Raw genomic sequence first — 21124 nt, 5'->3', positions numbered from 1 at the left:
ACTAGGCCTTGTTACTATAGTTTTCTGAAGGTAAACGACGTTCTGAGTAAGACTAGTTAATCCTTTGGATTACTAGCCCCACCCTTTCGAGGCGAAATTCCACTGTTTTCTAGGTTTTTTAGGCATTTTTGTGTTTTAGCGTAGAATTTTTATTTATTTTCATTACTCTAATTTTTTTTTTCTGATTTGTTTTTCATGGTTTATTAGAGTTTCCTTGATTGTTTATGACTGTAACTCGCTCTTATAATCAAGGTGATTTGCAGTGTGATCCAGAAATAGAGAGAACTTTGTGCAGGTTGAGGAGGGAAGCTCGGAGAAATTCTGAAGTGAACGATCTAGCTCTTGATTCCCTATTTGCTAACAATTCTGATTTAGAAGAAGAGAAAGTCATGGCTGAAAATCGAACTTTGAAAGAGCTTGCTGCCCCTGATTTGAATCAACAACCCTTATGCATAACATTCCCTACTCTAGATGCTACTACTTTTGAATTAAAATCTGGATTAATACATGTCTTACCCACTTTTCATGGCGTTGCAGGTGAAGATCCTCACAAGCATGTAAAGGAGTTTCATGTGGTATGCACGAGTATGAAACCCACGGGGGTGACCGAAGAGCAAATTAAATTAAGAGCCTTTCCATTTTCTTTGAAGGATTCGGCTAAGGATTGGCTCTATTATCTGCCATCTGGAAGTATTACCATATGGAACAAGATGAAGAGATTGTTTTTAGAGAAATATTTTCCAGCTTCAAGGGCGGCCAACATTCGAAAAGAAATTTGTGGTGTAAGGCAGCAAAATGGAGAGTCCCTACACGAATACTGGGAACGTTTCAAGAAATTATGTGCAAGCTGCCCCCATCATCAAATTAGTGAGCAGCTACTTATCCAGTATTTTTATGAGGGCCTTCTACCCACTGAAAGGAGCGTGATTGATGCTTGGAGGAGCTTTGGTGGATAAAACTCCGGAAACCGCGAGAAACTTGATTCAAATATGGCAGCCAATTCTCAACAATTTGGCACTAGGCTTGACCCTCCATCTAAGCATGTTAATGAGGTAAATATTTCTTCCCTTGAACAGCAAATTGCGAGTCTAACTTTTCTTGTTCGTCAAATGGCTGTAGGTAATATGCAAACAGAAAAGGCTTGTGGGATTTGTTCGGTAATAGGACATCCAACTAATATGTGCCCAACTCTTCAAGAGGAGCCCACTGAGCAAGTGAATGCGGCGGGTGGTTTTTCTAGACAACCTTAAAGGAAGTATAATCCCTATTCGAGCACATATAATCCGGGATGGAGGGATCACCCCAATCTTAGTTATAGGAATCCACAAGTAAATCAGCCTGCGACTCAAAACCGTCCAAATTTTCAGCAATATCAGCAGCCATATCCTCCGAGACAACAACCAGGCCAAACTTCTAATTCTGGTATGTCTTTAGAAGATATTGTTAAGACTCTTGCCACTAATACTTTGCAATTTCAACAGGAGACAAAACAATTTCAGCATGAGGCGAGGGCCAGTATTCAAAGTTTGGACAATCAAATAGGCTAGATGGCAATCGCAATTAGTCGGCTAGAAGCACAAAGTTCGGGGAAATTACCCTCTCAAACAGTAGTAAATCCAAGAGAAAATGCAAGTGCAATCGTTCTAAGAAGTGGTAAAGAGGTTGAGATTCCAACAAAGGCAACCCCTACATCGTCGAACCAAGAAAAGAAGAAAAACATCGTTGCAGACAGGAACGTTTCCAATGACGATGATGTACCTAAGCATAAGTTTCCGCCTCTTTCGGCTTATAAACCAGTTGTTAGAAGTATGCCCTAGAAGCCAACGTGGCTGACGCATATTTGTAATCTGGAGCATAAATTTGTAATTTGACACTTATTAATAAATAAGATTGGGCAATTTATTTTTCATTCATGTTTGTATGTGTCCATGAATCGTCCAAGAAATTAATAGATGATGACACATAATTTCAAGGAGTTGAGAATTTGAGGCATGTGTCATTAGGGATTAATTTCTAAATGCTCCTGATCGATGGATCCATCACGAGGGATGGTGATCGATCCACCGAGATTAGTGCACAGATCACTTAGTTAGATGGACGAGTCTCGAGTCCACGGTGTAGAGACACTGGAGTGATTATGCAAGTACTTGTTAGAGAACAAGGTACTGAGCGTGACCAAAGATAGTAGTCATATGGATGTCTATCCACTCGTCAGTGACTACTTATGCTGCAGTTGTATGACTGGTCCTTTGACCTGCGATGCCTCAACTATTCACTGTGAGGTTGCTGTAGTTTGACGAGCATGTGAACTTGGGCCCTAGTCATTTGGGTCCTTGCAGTGCGAATTGGTTGCAATATGATCATTTTGGAATAGGGTTGCATCTAGATGGGATCTATCGATCTTGATAGATTAGGAGCGATCCTATGAGATTTATGAGACTAAGTTCGATAAATTTCTGGCCAGGTATTTTGGAAAAAGAGTTTTCCATCTCTCAAACTGGAAGTTGAATAAATTTGACATATGACAGACGATAGGGTTTGACGAGATATCCATAACCTCCGTCACGTCGAAATCCATGATAGAGGGACTGTATCATACGCTAACTGTACCAAGAGGTTCAGATATTTCATTCTGCTGGGTTGCCACCACATACTGCTAGGTGTCACTAGTGGATTGTGAGACTCGAAGGTATTCACTTGGTGATCAGTGAACCCTAAGAGTAGAACTAAAATCGTTTCAGTCCACTGAAAGGAGTTTCAGTGATATTGAGATGGAGATCTCAATATTTCTCACTACCAGTCAGAATAGAACCTACGGGGTCACACACATAGAGGATTTAATTAGTCAGACTATCATAATTGTGATTTGGAATCATAATAGAAATCAATCATCAATATGATTGGTGATTGAATTAACCCACTAAGTGTTAGTGAGTTAATGGAAGAAGAATTAAGTGGAATTGATTGCAATTGGATTGTAATTGGGTTGATTTAATGAGCCAAATCAAATTGGGTTCGACCCAAATTGATTTGCATTCATGATTGGGTCAATTTGATTAAACCAAGGTTTGTGCGGATTTTAAAGACCACATGTCGTCGTAGGATGAATATGACTTAATTCATGTTCACACTATGCGGACTTTAAAGTCCACATGGTATCGTAGGATGCATGCTCCCAAATCAATTAATTCTCCTAATGAGATTAGAAATCCTAATATGATTAGAAAATTAATTAATTGATTAAATAGACACATGTCATGCATCTATGAGAACAAGGATTGGACACTTGGCATTAATCCATGGGTGGGTTATAGTCCCATACTCCTAATAAGTTTAGGAGGAGCCCTAAACCCAATCTATAAAAGGGTAGCAAGGAAGAAGTTATGAATTAATTCTCTCCTCTTCCTCTCCACGCCTCCTCTTCTTTCTTCCTCCTTCTCTACAGCAGCAAGGGGTCTTCATCCTCCTCTTCTTCCACGGTAGCAAGGCAAGAAAGATCCACGTGCAAGGTTCCTCCTTCCTCTTCCTCCATCGCGAGCAAGGTTGAAGAAGAAAGGGTTCTTCTTTAAGGAGGTATGTTGCATATTTTTATCTTCTAATCTATATGATAGTCATGAGAGATCTTTACAAGGAGCTAGCACTCCGGTAAGACCCTATCTCAGATGATTAGATCCTCGTGTGGATACCTGTAGAGGCCGGACAATTGTGTGGCTCAAACAGGAACCTAGATAGATCATCAGGCTGCGGTGTTCTTCACCTGTAGAATTTTTAAAGATGAGATCTTCAAATTAATTTCTTCTGATTTTAGTTTCAGTTTTATGAATCTTAATCAACCTTCCTCAGATCCTAATTTTCCCTCCCTAATGAATTCAAAGATCTTCTGGATTTGGATCCAGAAAATTTTTTGAATTCTACGATCCGAGGCGCGTTCATGCGATGAACGACATCCCGTTCGAATTTCGCTGCGAACGTCGCATCGAACGGGGCATAACTCAGCAGTGGTATCAGAGCCATGGTTCTAGGGAGCATGATTAGGACCTAAGGATTGATTACCATATTTTTAATCTGATTTTTAAAGAATTATACTTGCTGAATTTTCTGCGTGCTGAAATTTCAGGTCGCTGAAATTTTCAGCATGCAGATTTTTATTTGCTATGATCTTGCAAATTATTTTAGAATTGCAATTAGATTACAATGTTTTAAATCAAGTAATGCATGATCTGAAATTCAGAGAATAGCATAATAGGTATAAAATTTCAGATCTGAAAATATACATGAGATGCATATGGTAATCATAATGTTCATACTTGTTTAAGGTTATGTTTAAAATAATGTATGCATGAAATGTATGTATTAGTTAAACAAAAATTTATTTGCATGAGCTGTAAATACAATTCTTAAACAATAGGACATTTATGTAAGATGTAAACTGAAACAATTATGTTACATAAGATGTAATCACATAATATATGAAAGGGTTTCATAATTACATAGGATATAAATCTGAACCACTGTGATATTTACATAAGATGTAAATCGAATGACATATGGTATATGGTAGATGGTTACATTAGATGTAAATCCCAAGAGACCTAAAACCTTCCTAAATCAATCGAGAGTGAACGATACATTGAGCTAGCCATATTTGATTAATTGATCTAATTGGTGTCTAGGCAAGCTCAAAGGTGGTTACTTAATTATGACCTTACTCTCTGAGTAAGGGAAGCCTCCCACCTGCTTACCTGGCCAATTGATCGATTACCTCCTATGGAAAGCTCAAAATTGGAAGCACTAAGATCTGATTACCCAATATTAAGTCGATTGGTCTTCCACCATAGTAGAGTTGCTAAGATCTTTCCGGCGTTGATTAGTCTCGGCTGGATACAGTGGGCTAGTTGCATCGGGAGATTGGACCTCTCTATTAATATGAGATGTTGTGGGATAAAGGTGGGGTTGGGATCCAATAACTGTTAGGTAAGGACCCAATCACAGCTTTATTTTTGTGGGATATACGGTGGGTCTGACTTAACCAAGGAACGGGACCAATAACTGTTAGGTGAGGTTCTTATGACTTGGAGACCAGGTTAGCTCAATATGCTTACGAAGCATTGTACAAGAGTTGTACACTCATCGTCTATGTGTCTCCAATAACTATTATGTAGAGTGATTGATTATAACCCTATTTGATTTTGATGAGCTCAAAGCATTTGAGTATATCTTATGTTATACTAATGAATTCAATCTAGTATTTCAGGCAAATATTTGTGAATTTATATTTAAGTATCTCTAGCCTTAGTTCAATATATTTTGGCTAAGTATGGAACTCAGTTTGAACCAAAGTCTGAAGCTCGAGTCGACTCCGGAAGATTACGAGTCGACTCCAAGTGTTTCAGAAGTTCTGGCACATGCTCGAGTCGACTTCGGTACATTACGAGTCGACTCCAACTGAGAACTGACAGAAGGACAGAAAGTTGATTTTCAGACCCTGTCAGCGAGTCGACTCCAGAAGGGTTCGAGTCGCCTCCGATGGTTGCCGAGTCGCCTCCCGACGTTTCCGAGTCGACTCCTAAGGGTAACAGAAGAAAGACAGAACGATGTATTTCAGACCCTGCAACCGAGTCGACTCCAGAAGGTTACGAGTCGACTCCGAAGTTTGGTGAGTCAACTCCTAGTTACGTCCGAGTCGACTCTCAGAGGAAAGCAAGACTAAAAGGCAGAGAACCAACTTCAGGGACTCTGAGAGCCGAGTCGACTCCAAGCGCTCCAGAGTCGACTCCCAAGTCAGCCGAGTCGACTCCAAGACGATCCGAGTCGACTCCGAGGCAGTTCAACTCCAAAGACAGAGGATCAGTTTTCGGGCTCTGAGAGCCGAGTCGACTCCAAGATAATCCAAGTCGACTCCAAAGGCAGTTCAACTCCAAAGACAGAGGATCGGTTTTTCGGGCTCTGAGAGCCGAGTCGACTCCAAGATGATCCGAGTCGACTCGAGAAAGAAATATAGAAATATAGATCTCTGGAACCCTGAGAACGAGCCGTCTCCAAAAGTGCCGAGTCATCTCCGGATATTGGCGAGTCGACTCCAGGTTTGGCCGAGTCGACTCCAGACGGGACAGCACTTTAATTCAAATCCTGAACAGTGGGCGAGTCGTCTCCAGTAAAGCATGAGTCGACTCCAACAATAGCCGAGTCGACTCCAAATCGAGCGAGTCGACTCCGACCCCAATGGATACATTGTCAGGAGTTGCAGATTGTGCAGAACGGCCACAAATTAGTGTCTAACAGCTAGTTTTCAATGGAGACTGCTTAAATAGTCAGAGTGAACAGTAGTAGACACTAAGAGTGCTATTCCATTCAAACGAAAAGGGATTTCCACCTACCAAAGGCTCTCAAGAGTAAATACAAGAGAAAGAAGGAAGAAGCGCATTGAACTCCATCCAACAAACTCTTTCCTTCGCATTCAAGGCTCTCCTTCTGACATGAAATCTTTAGCACATTCAAAGAGGAGACTCAGAGTTCGAGAAGCCCCTTCTTCCTCTTCCAAAATCTGTTTGAGGGCTTCTAACTCTTCTCTTTTTATATTGTTTAATATTTGCTTATTAAGAAGCTTTCCTTGTAACTTTTTCCAAACTATTTTTTTACTTGATTCAATCAGGGAATTGAATCAAGGGTTGTAAGGTTTGTTGGTGAGCCGAAGTTAAAACCAATGGTGTAAGGGTTTGATTGTGATCCTGGAAAAACAATCGGGTTGTTCTAGTCGGTGAACCTGTGAAAACCGACCGAGTTCGTTGTGATCTCGTGAAAACAACAAGTTGGGTTGTGAACTTGTAAAACAACCGGCTGTAATCCTAGGAATTATAGTGAACTCCCAAGTGAAGCTTGGGGAGTGGACGTAGGAGCAAGGGTTAGCTCCGAACCACTATAAAACCTCTTGTGTTTGTAATTGGTTCATTGTCTCTTCCATCCTCTCCACTCACTACAACTAGTAATCAAATTAATCTGCCTGCAATAATCTTAATTAGTTACTCATTAAGTTTTAATTTGCAATTATTACTTAAAATCCAATTCCCCCCCCCCCCCCCTCTTGGGTTGTCTTCTTGGGGAACATGTTAGGTGAGGTGACATATAGATTGGTGGGACCGCAGCACCCCACTCGAAATCCTAAGTCGCAGGATTTCGTATCTTTACTAGAGGAGTGTGAGAGATCCAAGAAATAGTGAGAGCATTTGATCCAATTTTGTTTTAAAAGTTCCTAAAAAAAAATAATGTAAAATACAAATTTCTAATTAGAATCTTTACTCTCTGCAGATGTCAATGGCTTCCAACCCGATAGTTCAAATTCTAGATAACAATAGGTTGACCGGACCAAACTATAAAGATTGGCTCCGCAACTTAAAGATTGTCTTGAGTTGTGAAAAGATAGCTTATGTTCTTGACTATGAACTTCCGGTGTTACCAACCCGTTGAACCAATGAGCAGTGTGAGACGCATGCAAAATGGTTGGATGACGACAATAAGGTTAGGTGCTACATTTTGGCATCCATGTCCAATGAATTGCAATGCCAGCATGAGAACATGAAGAGATTGGAAGAGATAAATAGCCAGTGCAAACACAAGAAAATTTTATAGTGGTTCGGAGCCAACCCTTGCTCCTACGTCCACTCCCCAAGCTTCACTTGGGAGTTCACTATAATCCCTTGGATTACAGCTGGTTGTTTTTCAAGATCACAACCCAACTAGTTGTTTTCGCGAGATCACAACGAACTCGGTCGGTTTTTACAGGCTCACCGACTAGAACCACCCGATTGTTTTTCCGGGGTTACAATCAAACCCTTACATTGTTGGTTTTTCCTTTAGCTCACCAACAAACCTTACAACCCTTGATTCAATCCTCTGATTTAATCAAGTAAGAAAAACAGTTTGGAAAAAGATACAAGAAAAGCTTCTTAAAAAGCAAATATGAATCAATATGAATAGAGTAAAGTTAGAAGCCCTCAAATAGATTTCGGAAGAGGAAGAAAGGGCTTCTCGAACTCTGAGTCTCCCCTTTGAGTGCACTGAGGATTTGATGTCAGAAGAAGAGCCTTGAATGCGAAGGAAAAACTTATAGGAATGAATTGAATGCGTTTCTTCCTTCTTTTGCTTGTCTTTTTTCTCAATGGACTCTTGGTAGTTGGAAATGCCTTAATGCACAGATGGAGTTACTCTCTTGTTGTCTACTACTATTTACTCTGGCTATTTAAACAGTTCCTTTTGAAAAATAGCCGTTAGACACTGATTTGTAGCCGTTCTGCACAGTCTGCACCTTCTGACAATGTATCCATTGGGGTCGGAGTCGACTCGTTCGATCTGGAGTCGACTCGGCTGTTGCTGGAGTCGACTCATGCTTTACTGGAGACGACTCGCCCACTGTTCAGGATTTGAATTAAAGTGCTGTCCCGACCTGGAGTCGACTCGGTCCAATCCTGGAGTCGACTCGCCAAGATCTGGAGATGACTCCGCATTTTGGAGACGGCTCGTTCTCATAATTTCAGAGATCTATTTTTCTGCATTTCTCTCTCGAGTTGACTCGGATCCTCTTGGAGTCGACTCGGCTCTCAGAGCCCGAAAAATCGATCCTCTGTCTGTTGATCTGAGCTGTCTCGGAGTCGACTCGCACTTTGTTGGGGTCGACTCGGCTGACTTGGGGTTGACGCTGGAATTCTCGGAATCGACTCGTTCACAGGGTCACTGAGTTTGGTTCTCTGCCTTTCAGTCCGCTTTCCTCTGAGAGTCGACTCTGGCATGATTAGGAGTCGACTCGCCAAACATTGGAGTCGACTCGCATCCTTTTGGAGTCGACTCGGTAACAGGGTCTAGAAAACACCTCTCTGTCTTTCTGTCTGTTACTCCTTGGAGTCGACTCGGATCTGTAGAGAGTCGACTCGTCAAGCATCAGAGTCGACTCGAAGCCTTCTGGAGTCGACTCGCTGACAGGGACTGAAAACCATCTTTCTGTATTTCTTTCTGTTCTCAATCGGAGTCGACTCGAGCTGGTGCCAGAAACTCTGAACCATTTGGAGTCGACTCGTAATCTTCCGGAGTCGACTCAAGAATCAGCCCTTGGTTCAAATAGGGTTCAATACTTATCCAACTTATTTTGAACCAAAGCTTGAGGCACTTAATTGAAAATATACAAATATATGCCTGAAATACTAGATTGAATTCATTAGTATAACATAAGATATACTCAAATGCTTTGAGCTCATCAAAATCAAATAGAGGTTGAATCAATCACTCCACAATCTTCTCCTTTTTGATGATGACAAAACATTGAGTATTTGTAAAGTGAATTGCTCAAACATGAATTAACTTGTAGTAAAGTTTCAAAATGAATTCAAATATCTAGTCATTTAGTGTATCCAAAATTGAAAGGTATAAGTCAGTAAACTTTGAAATTAAGGCTTCCCCTTTCATTTGGAATTAAATAAGTCTTCAAAGCATACACTCAATTGTTTGGCTTATATTCTTTCAATTTAAATTGCTTATAATTTTGATTCTCCCCCTCAATATTTGCGTTCTCTTTTGTTCGAACTTTGTTCAGATTTTTTTTATTAAATTTCTTTTGATTAGAGAGGGAAAAATCTGATAATTTGTTCTTTGATATGATTCTCCGAATATCCCTTGAATAGATTCTGGAGATTACTCCTTGAGGAGCCCCAACAGAGAAATAATCAGCCTCGAGGTATTGAATCCACTAAGAACAAATTATTTGTTTATATCCCTTTGCTTAAGAATGTTTCTTTTGTTTATATCCCTTTACATTTTTCTCCCCCTTTTTGTCATCACATCAAAAAGCTCATAAAATCTCCGCGGGACCATACTGACTACTATAGTAGTCAGTATAGTAGTCAACCATACCTCATTTTTTATCATAGTACATTATAGTAAGTACAAAAATGAATACATATCAGTTAAGTCCTCAAGGGACTGTACATCATAAAATCAAAAATACACTAAGGTCGTCTAGTAGTGGGGGATGTGGCTCCCATACTCAGTCTAGTATGTCGCATGACCAAGCTTATCCCCTCAGATACATTCCCTAGTTGTGTGATGATCTCTGAGGTGGCCTTAGATTGTATCTCAGTTAGCTGGGTCACATTCTCCTGAATAGTGTCAAGCTTGAAGATTAAGGCATTTGCAAGCCTTTCCGCACCTTGACTTTGTCTTCCAAGCTCCTCTCTGATGCTGTCTCGTATCTGTCTCATATCTTCCTTAATGGCTTGAAGGCTCAAATACTGACCCTGGACCAAGTTCCTCATGTGAGACATCTCCTCTCTAACCTCTGCGATCATCATAGATACGGCTGCTGTGGAGGGGATGACATCAGTGGAAGGAGCACTAAGTGGACCTCGCAGCTCTCTCACTATCTCATCTCTCAGCTTCCAAAGCTGCTCAGGGCTGATCCTGACCTCTAGGGGCTGCTGAGGTGGTGGAGTTGTAGATGGTCCAGCTAAAGTGGATGGTTCAGTTGGGAATGAGAGACCAGAAGTGGATGGAAAAGTGGGAGGAGCTGTGTAGTGGTCCTGGTCATGGTCAGGGCTTGGTGAATGGTGAGTAGTAGGGTCAGATGGTGTGGATGAAGATGTTCTCCTAACCCAAACTCTCTCTACTTTATGGAAGCCCATTCTGTGAAGAGTCCCCTCACCCATATGATCAGTGTGCCTGAGGGAGCGTGTGGGTTCTCCCTCAAGGATAGGGACCTCTAATTTCCTAAAGATAAGTGTAAACAGCATACCGTAGGGAAGACTTAGCCTAGGCTTATCTAAGGGTTCACAGAGATACCTATAGATTAGCTTTGGAAAGTTTAGGGAAATGTCATGTAGAATGTAGAACATCAATGCTAGGTCCTTTTCTGAGACAAAGTCAAAACGACTAGTCTTAGGAAAAAGGGTCCTAGATATGATGCTCAGGAGGAGTCGTATTTCAGCCGAAAGCTGATTTGCAGACACCTCCTCTATGGGGGATTGGGGTGGTCTCTCTAAAATGGTCGTAAGGGCCTCTGTCCTGTCTGTGGGATGTGTGGGAGCGATCCCATCGCGAGACAAATGGAGGACCCTAGCAATGAGATCTTCTGAAATGAGAATGGGGACATTGGCTACTACCCCTTGGACACCACCGCCACCCCTTGTGACGGTCCCATAAAATTTCCTAACTAACCCTGGGTAGGTAGGGAGGTCAAGAGAACAAAAATATTCTAAGTTTTGGGCTCTAAGGTGATGCCCTAGGTTGAACCCTTCTCGGGAGAGGAAGTCAAAGTTGACTTGTCTCCCAGTAGAGACAACCCTCCCGGTGCACAGTTGTGAGGGAACCGTCCTCGGCGGAGAAGGAACCGGAGGTGGTGGCCTCAAGGGTTCGTTTCTCACCTTGGACCGTCTCTCGGCGCCGCTCGCGGAGAGAGGTCTCTTCCGGCTCGGGACAACTGCTTTCCTAGGCATTTTTGACCTAATACGGAAGGATGGACTCGAAGGATGGAAGAAAACAAGGAAGAAATGACGGGAAAAAGGGTCGGGGACGATGTAGGAGACGACTCTAGGTTTTTGAACAGTGGCGGCCGAGAATAGAAGTGGAGAAAAGGATATTTCACTTAGGATTAAAAGTCAGATTTCCGACCTCGAGTCGACTCCGGTAAGTCGCGAGTCAACTCGACCTCGGGTCGACACTTAAATATGCGCGAGTCGCCTCCTCCACGAGCCGACTCTAGAATCTATTCAAGTCGACTCGAACTCTGGCACACGCTTAGAGTCTTAATCAATTCTGCTCAAAATGTAAGAAATGTAGAAATCCTTAGAATTTATACAATGATTTGATGATTACTGACGTGAAATCCTATATCCAACATAAACTAATCATCAAAATTAATGAATTATAGGAGAGTATCAGTCGAATGGATCAATCACTCCTAATCCTCTTCTAAAAATACAAAAACGATCTTCACTTAAGGGTTTTGTGAAAATGTCAGCAAGTTGATCATCAGTACACACGAATTCAAACACCACATTACCATTTAACACATGATCTCTTATGAAGTGATGTCTTATCACAATATGTTTAGTTCTTGAGTGTTGAATTGAATTTTTAGTTAGATTATGGTACTTGTATTATCACAATTTATGGAAATCTTATTTTGTTTAATGCCATAATCTTCAAGTTGTTGCTTGATCCATAAAATTCGAGCACAACAACTTCCGACAGCAACATATTCGGCTTCAGCCGTAGATAGTGCAACCGAGTTTTGTTTCTTGCTAAACCATGAAATTAGGTTTTCTCCTAAAAATTGACAAGACCCGCTGGTGCTTTTTCTATCAAGTTTATAACCAGCGAAGTCTGAATCAGTGTACCCTATTAAGTTTATGCTTGATTCTTTAGAGTACCAAATATCTATGTTTCTTGTTCTTATGAGATATTTAAAAATTCTCTTAACTGCAATTAGGTGTGATTCCTAATTTAACACATGATTTCTTATGAAGTGATGTCTTATTTCAATATGTTTAATTCTTGAGTGTTGAATTGAATTTTTAGTTAGATTTATGGCACTTGTGTTATCACAGTTTATGGGAATCTTATTTTGTTTAATGTCATAATCTTCAAGTTGTTGCTTAATCCCTAAAATTTGATCATAACAACTCCCGGCAGCAACATATTCGGCTTCAGCCGTAGATAGTGCAACCGAGTTTTGTTTCTTGCTAAACTATGAGATCAAGTTTTTTCCTAAGAACTGACACGACCCGCTGGTGCTCTTTCTATCAAGTTTGCAACCAGCAAAATCGGAATCAGTGTATCCTACTAGGTTTATGTTTGATTCTTTAGAGTACCATAATCCTATATCTTTTGTTCCTATTAGATATTTAAAATTTTTTTAATGCAATTAGGTGTAATTCCTTAGGATTAGATTGATACCTAGCACACATGCATACACTAAATATGATATCTTGTCTACTTGCTGTAGGATATAATAGTGATCCAATCATACCTCTATACAGTTTTTGATCTACGGACTTACCTGATTCATCTTTGTCTAACTTGCATGATGAGCTCATGGGAGTGCCAATTGACTTGTTTCCATCCATATCAAACTTTTTTAGTATTTTTTTGATGTATTTAGCTTGATTGATGAAAATCCCTTCCTTGGATTGTTTGATTTGAAGTCCAAGAAAGTAGTTCAATTCTCCCATCATGCTCATCTCAAATTCACTATGCATTAATTCAGCAAATTCTTCGCAAAGACGATTGTTAGTAGCACCAAAAATAATATCATCTACATAAATCTGCACTACTAACATATTTTTTTTTTTTCAAAAATAGGGTTGTATCAACATTTCCTCTAGAAAATTCATGGTCTAATAAAAATTTGCTAAGTCTTTCATACCGTGCTCTAGGGGCTTGTTTTAGACCATAAAGTGCTTTATTTAGTTTATAAACATGATTGGGGTATTGATGATTCTCAAAATCAGAAGGTTGTTCTACATAAACCTCCTCATTAATATATCCATTCAAGAAGGCACTTTTTACATCCATTTGGAATAATTTAAAATCTTTATTACATGCAATTGCTAGTAACAATCTAATTGCTTTAAGTCTAGCTACAGGAGCAAAAGTCTCATCAAAGTCTATACCTTCTTCTTGATTATAGCCCTTTGCTACTAGTCTAGCCTTGTTCCTAACCACAACTCCATTTTCATCAAGTTTATTTTTGTATATCCATTTAGTTCATATTATTGAGTATTCAGTGGGTCTTTCAACTAAGTTCCATACTTTATTTCTTGTAAATTGGTTAAGTTCCTCTTGCATAACATTTATCTAATTTACATCACTTTCAGCTTCTCCAATATTTTTAGGTTCTAAATGTGAAACAAATGCAAGATGTTTATTTAAGTTTCTAAGAGAGGCTCTAGTTCTAACAGGTTGAGATGGATCATCTAAGATTAATTCTTTAGGGTGATTGTGAGCATATCTCCAAGCCTTTGTAAGCCCATGTTCGGCAATTACCTCTTGGCTTGTTGAAGTTTCTTCAACTTGCTTGGGTTCATCCTCTTGTAGAGTCATGTGATCCATCTTTTCTTCAATTATTCCTGCATCATCATCAAATACTATGAATGGATTCTAGCCATTTTCTCTAGGATTCTATTCTTTCTTTCCACAACTCCATTTTGTTGTGGTGTCCTAGGTGCAGAGAAATTATGAGTTATTTCCTTTTTATTACATAATTTATCAAATAGATGATTTTCAAATTCCGTTCCATGATTACTCCTAATTGCTATAACTAAACTATTTTTTGTATTTGTTACCTCCTTGTGGAATTTCTTAAAAACTGAAAATGCTTCATTTTTATGAGCTAAAAATATGACCCATGTGTATCTAGAAAAATCATCAATTATGACAAGTCCATACTTGTTTCCACCAAGGCTTGTGGTCCTAGTTGGTCCAAAAAGGTCCATGTGAAGTAGCTCAAGGGGTCTAGTTGTAGATACACAATTTATGGACTTAAAAGAACTTCTAGATTGTTTGCCAAATTGACATGCTTTACAAATTTTGTTTTTCTCAAATTTCAGCTTTGGCAAACCAATCACGGAATCTCTTTTAACTAATTTAGATAATGTGTCCATGCTTGCATGACCTAATTTACGATGCCATAACCAACTTGCCTCACTAAGCTTAGTATCATTAGCTACTAAGCAGTGGCTATTTTTAGCAAGATCATCAAGATCTACTACATAAATATTGCCACGTCTTATTCCTTTGAAAACTAAACTATTGTTAGTTGAGTTGGTTATGATGCACATAGATGGCTTAAACAATACGTCAAAACCTTTATCATATAGTTGACTAATGCTAAGTAAATTATGCTTAAGACCATCTACAAACCGAACATTATCAATAAAGGTTGAAGGTGTGATTTGTATCTTACCAATATCCATGATGTGACCTTGGTTATCATCTCCAAAAGTTACCACACCTTCTTTCTTAGGTTCTAGGGCGAAGAATTGCTCCTTATCACCCATCATGTGTCTTGAGCAGCCACTACAGTTTTTATTGAGCTTGGCTGCAAGACACTCCTACACAAGGAAATTATATAATCTTAGGTACCCAAGTTTTCTTGGATCCTTCAAGGTTAACTATGTTGGTTCCTTTTGGAACCCAAATCTTTATAATTTTTCTTTTAGCTTCTATTTTTCTATGGTCACACACATTAGCTTTATGTCCTACTTTTCCGCAACAGAAATAAGTTATATTTTTAGTTTTACTTTCTTCGGCTTTTACAAAAAAGATTTTAAGAAATTTTTGCTTATTCTTTGGCCTATACCCTAAACCGGCTCTATTAAACACAGCTCTTTGATTATTAAGAATCATTTCTAATTTTTCAGAGCTATAGGTAAACTTCTCAACAATAGGTTTATATTTTTCAAGTTCTTTTGTTAAGTTCAGTTTCTTTATTTTTAGTAAGCTTAAGTCTTTTGTAAGGTTATCTTTTAGAGTTTGATTATTGTTTTTAAGTTCTGAAATTTCTTTAGTTAGTCTTTCTTTATCTTTACTTAGAGTACAGTTCTTTTGAGTTAGCAATTGGTTACTTGTTCTAAGTTCTAAGTTCTTCTTAACAATGGAATCCTTTTCCATAATCAGATTATCATTTTTATGACCGTAGGATTGATTAGTTAGCCTCAAATCTTTGTTTTTAAGATTTATTGATTTATACTCATCCATTAGCTCATTAAACGCATCATACAATTCTTCAAAAGTAAAATTTAAATGAGTTTCAGATGTTACCTCATTTTTATTTGCCATAAAGCAAAGATTTGCTTTTTTCTCTTGTTCCTCATCCGATGATGATGATGATTGATCGGAGTCTGTCAAAGTGGAGACAAGAGCTTTCTTCTTCTTATATTTGCTGCCCTTCTTCAGTAAGGGACAGTCGACTCTGAAATGTTCCGGCTTCTTGCATTCATAGCATTCGATTCCCTCACTTTTCCTTTCCTTACCTTTATCCTTGTTGAAGAAACTTGAGGAATCTCTCTTCTGATGAAAGAACTTCTTCCGGTTGATGAATCTTCTGAACTTTTGCATTAGAAGATCCTCTTCTTCATCTCCCTCATTGTCTTCTTCTTCGCTGCTGCCACTGCAAGACAGATCCTTGTTAGAAGAAGTAGATTTGAGGGTCATTACCTTTTTCTTATGAGAGGATTCTTCTTCGCTGTGTTGTTTCATTGTGAGCTCATGCGTCATTAGGGATCCAAGAAGCTCCTCGAGTGGCAGCTTGTTCAAGTCCCTTGCTTCTTGGATTGCCGTGACTTTGGCTTCCCATGATCTTGGTAAAGAGCGAAGAATTTTCCTGACAAGATCACTGTTAGTATAACTTTTGCCAAGGCTTTTTAGGCCATTGACAATGTTAGTAAATCGAGTAAACATGCAAAAGATGGTTTCATTAGAGTCCATTTTAAATAGTTCATATTTATAAACTAGCATGTTAATTTTAGTTTCTTTAACTTGATTTGTGCCCTCGTGGGTCACTTCAAGTCTATCCCATATCTCTTTTGCAGAATTGTAAGTAGATATTCTATTAAATTCATTATGGTCTAAGGCACAATAAAGAACATTCATTGCTTTAGCATTTAGTAGTGCCTTCCTTCTATCATTATCATCCCAATCTTTCTCAAGCTTGGGTATAGCAATGTTATCAACATAGATAGAAGGGATATGTGGTCTATTAATTATGATGTCCCAAACATCATAATTTTGGGCTTGGATGAATATTCTCATTCTAGCCTTCCAATAGGTATAATTAGTTCCATTAAAAAATGGAGGCCTATGAGTAGATTGCCCCTCACTATAGGAAGATCCAAAGAGGGTTGTCATTTTGATCTTTTGACTCTATTTAAAGATTGGAACACCAATCGATATGAGAGCACCTGCTCTGATACTACTTATTGCCCAAGGAGACAACCCAAGAGGAAGAGTGAATTGTATTTGGATTAATTATTGACAAATTACAACTTGATTAGTAAATAATTAAATCTAATGCATGCAAGTTAATTAAGCTACTTGATGAGGAGATTGGAAGAGATAAATAGCCATGCAAACACAAAAAAATTTTATAGTGGTTCGGAGCCAACCCTTGCTCCTACGTCCACTTCCCAAGCTTCACTTGGGAGTTCACTATAATTTCTTGGATTACAGCTGGTTGTTTTATAAGATTACAACCCAACTTGTTGTTTTCGCGAGATCACAACGAACTCAGTCAGTTTTCACAGGTTCACCGACTAGAACCATCCGATTGTTTTTTCGGGATTACAATCAAACCCTTACACCATTAGTTTTTTCTTTGGCTCACCAACAAACCTTACAACCCTTGATTCAATCTTCTGATTGAACCAAGTAAGAAAAACAGTTTGGAAAAAGATACAAGGAAAGCTTCTTAAAAAGCAAATATGAATCAATATGAATAGAGCAAAGTTAGAAGCCCTCAAACAGATTTCGGAAGAGGACGAAAGGGCTTCTCGAACTCTGAGTCTCCTCTTTGAGTGCACTGAAGATTTGATGTCAAAAGAAGAGCCTTGAATGCGAAGGAAAAACTTCTAGGAATGAATTGAATGCGTTTCTTCCTTTTTTTGCTTGTCTTTTTTCTCAATGAACTCTTGGTAGTTGGAAATGCCTTAATGCACAGATGGAGTTATTCTTTTGTTGTCTACTACTATTTACTCTGGCTATTTAAATAGTTTCTTTTGAAAAATAGCCGTTAGACACTAATTTGTAGCCGTTCTGCACAGTCTGCACCTCCTAACAATGTATCCATTGGCATCGGAGTCGACTCGTTCGATCTAGAGTCGACTCGGCTGTTGCTGGAGTCGACTTATGCTTTACTGGAGACGACTCGCCCACTGTTCAGAATTTGAATTAAAGTGCTGTCCCGACCTGGAGTCGACTCGGTCCAATCCTGGAGTCGACTCGCCAAGATCTGGAGATGACTCCGCATTTTGGAGACGGCTCGTTCTCATAATTTCAGAGATCTATTTTTCTGCATTTCTCTCTCGAGTTGACTCGGATCCTCTTGGAGTCGACTCGGCTCTCAGAGCCCGAAAAACCGATCCTCTGTCTGTTGATCTGAGCTGTCTCGGAGTCGACTCGCACTTTGTTGGGGTCGACTCGGCTGACTTGGGGTTGACTCTGGAATTCTCGGAATCGACTCGTTCACAGGGTCACTGAGTTTGGTTCTCTGCCTTTCAGTCTGCTTTCCTCTGAGAGTCGACTCTGGCATGATTAGGAGTCGACTCGCCAAATGTTGGAGTCGACTCGCATCCTTCTGGAGTCGACTCGGTAACAGGGTCAAGAAAATACCTCTCTGTCTTTCTGTCTGTTACTTCTTGGAGTCGACTCAGATCTGTAGAGAGTCGACTCGTCAAGCATCGGAGTCGACTCGAAGCCTTCTGGAGTCGACTCGCTGACAGGGTCTGAAAACCATCTTTCTGTCTTTTTTTCTATTCTCAGTCGGAGTCGACTCGTAGAGTATCAGAGTCGACTCGAGCAGGTGCCAGAAACTCTGAACCATTTGGAGTCGACTCGTAATATTCCAGAGTCGACTCGAGAATCAGCCCTTGGTTCAAATAGGGTTCAATACATTTCTAACTTATTTTGAACTAAAGCTTGAGGCACTTAATTGAAAATATACAAATATATGCCTGAAATACTAGATTGAATTCATTAGTATAACATAAGATATACTCAAATGCTTTGAGCTCATCAAAATCAAATAGAGGTTTAATCAATCACTCCACAGATTTGATCCTACAATCGTTGCCATCTTCATATGGGCAGTTTATTGTAAACTACCATATGAATAAAATTGAATGCACCAAACTTGAATTGTTGAATATGTTGGTGACAACTGAGGGAGCCTTGAAAGGTTCAAGGGGCACAGTTCTCGCTGCTGAGCTAGCTTCTACTTCTAAAAAAAAGTCTACTAGGAATAAGAAGAAGCCTGCGAAGAAGCAGAAGACCGAGAAAAAGCCGAAGAAGGAAGTTTCTAAGAAGAAGGCTGAACCCAAAGGAAAATATTTCCATTGCAATGAAGACGGCCATTGGAAGAGGAACTGTCCTATCTATATGGAAAACATAAAGAGCTAGAAGGGTGACACGCCTTCTGAAGGTATGTCTAATATGCTCATTATTGAAACTAATCTAACGGTTTTTTCTATTTCCAGTTGGGTTATAGACTCTGGTTCTAGTGTTCACTTGTGCACTATCATGCAGGATCTAAAGGAAAGTAGAAGGCTTACGGAAGGTGCGGTAATCCTAAAGGTTGGCAATAGAGCAAGAGTTGCTGCTGTTGCTGTGGGCACATTTCCTTTGCATTTACCGTCAGAATTTAGTTTGATACTTAGAGATTGTTATTTTATACCTAGTGCTAGCAGAAATCTTATTTCTGTATCTTGTCTAACACAGGATCATTATGAATTTAATTTCAATAAAGACTACGTTTCTATTTATTTACGAAATAAACTGTTTGGACGTGGTTTTATGATTGACGGTCTCTATCACTTACATATGGATGTATCTGTGAATGTATCTAAGCATACAGTGAGTACCATAGGATCAAAAAGATCTAGAGATGAGATAAATCAAAAGTATTTATGGCACCTCAGACTTGGTCATATAGGAGAAGACAGAATTAACAAATTGGAGAAACATGGGCTTTTGAGTTCATTGACTTCTGAGTCATATCCGATTTGTGAATCCTGCCTTCAAGAAAAAATGGCCAATTACCCTTTGTAGGACATGGAAAGAGGTCCACTGAAATACTTGTCCTAGTACACACTGATGTGTGTGGCCCATTCGATGTACATGTTAGGGGTCAATTTTTCTACTTTATTACTTTTACCGATGATTTCTCACGGTATGGTTATGTCTATCTTATGAGACATAAATCTAAAGCATTTGAAAGGTTCAAAGAATTCAGATTTGAAGTAGAAAAATAGATAGGGAAACTCATTAAGGTTCTTCGATCAGATCGAGGAGGAGAATACCTTAGTGGAGAGTTTCGCGATTATCTCAAACAAATGGTATAGTTTCATAATGGACACCTCCTGGAACACCTCAATTCAACGGAGTGTTAGAAAGGAGGAATCATACCCTATTGGATATGATCAGGTCCATGATGAGCTTCACTGACTTACCCTTATTCTTGTGGGGAGATGCCCTGCTTACAACTATCTATATATTGAATAGAGTTCCCTCTAAGTCCGTTCCTACCACACTGTATGAGATATGGCATGGTAAGAAACCAAGTCTTGGTTATCTCAAGATTTGGGGATGTCCAGCCCAAGTCAAGCGACAACAGACGGACAAGTTAGAGTCTGGGATAATTGGTGCTCGTTTCATTAGATATCCTAAAAAGTCGTTAGGATACAATTTTTACATCCCAGAAGATCGCAAAGTCTTTGTGAGCCGACATGCCATCTTCTTGGAAAAACAGTTTATCCTTGATAGAGGCAGTGGAAGAAAAATTGAGCTCGAAGAGAAAGTCTCTAAAGAGCAACGAGCAATTGAGCCTAGTGAACCTATTCACATTGAGCCAATACATGAAGAATCTCGTCCACTTCGTAGATCCAGTAGGATCTTCCATCCTCCTGAAATATATTTAGGTATGCTTACAGAGAAAATAGAGGAAGAGTTTCTCATGGGAGAAAGAGATCATAGTAATGATCCCAAGACCTACAACGAAGCGATGTCAGACATCGACTCCGAAAAATGGATAGATGCGATCAAGTCAGAAATAGACTCCATGCATTCCAACCAAGTATGGACCTTAGTAGATCCGCCTGAAGGTATAGTACCTATTGGGTGTAAATGAATCTACAAAAAAAAAATGGGTTCGGATGGCAAGGTAGAGACCTATAAGGCAAGGTTGGTGGCAAAAGGTTATAGTCAGCGCGAAGGCATTGACTATCAAAATACCTTTTCACCGATAGCCATGCTAAAGTCCATTCGAACATTACTTGCCATTGCAGCTTATCATGATCATGAGATATGGCAGATGGATGTGAAAACTGCTTTTCTTAATGGATATCTTGAGGAAGATATCTATATGGAACAGCCT

At 39.5% G+C, this 21124-nt stretch overlaps 1 non-coding gene across 1 annotated transcript; it reads right to left on the bottom strand.

Moving 5' to 3' along the window:
- Positions 1-758: 758 nt before the first annotated feature.
- Positions 759-865, bottom strand: LOC120105026. The gene has a single exon (XR_005507411.1). It is a non-coding gene; the product is annotated as a small nucleolar RNA R71 (small nucleolar RNA).
- Between the last annotated feature and the right edge of the window lie 20259 nt (positions 866-21124).

The sequence above is a fragment of the Phoenix dactylifera genome, unplaced genomic scaffold, assembly GCF_009389715.1.
Source record: "Phoenix dactylifera cultivar Barhee BC4 unplaced genomic scaffold, palm_55x_up_171113_PBpolish2nd_filt_p 000176F, whole genome shotgun sequence".
NCBI lineage: Eukaryota > Viridiplantae > Streptophyta > Magnoliopsida > Arecales > Arecaceae > Phoenix > Phoenix dactylifera.
The sequence above is the reverse complement of the archived record's forward strand: the minus strand, read 5'-3'. Positions and strand labels throughout refer to the sequence as shown.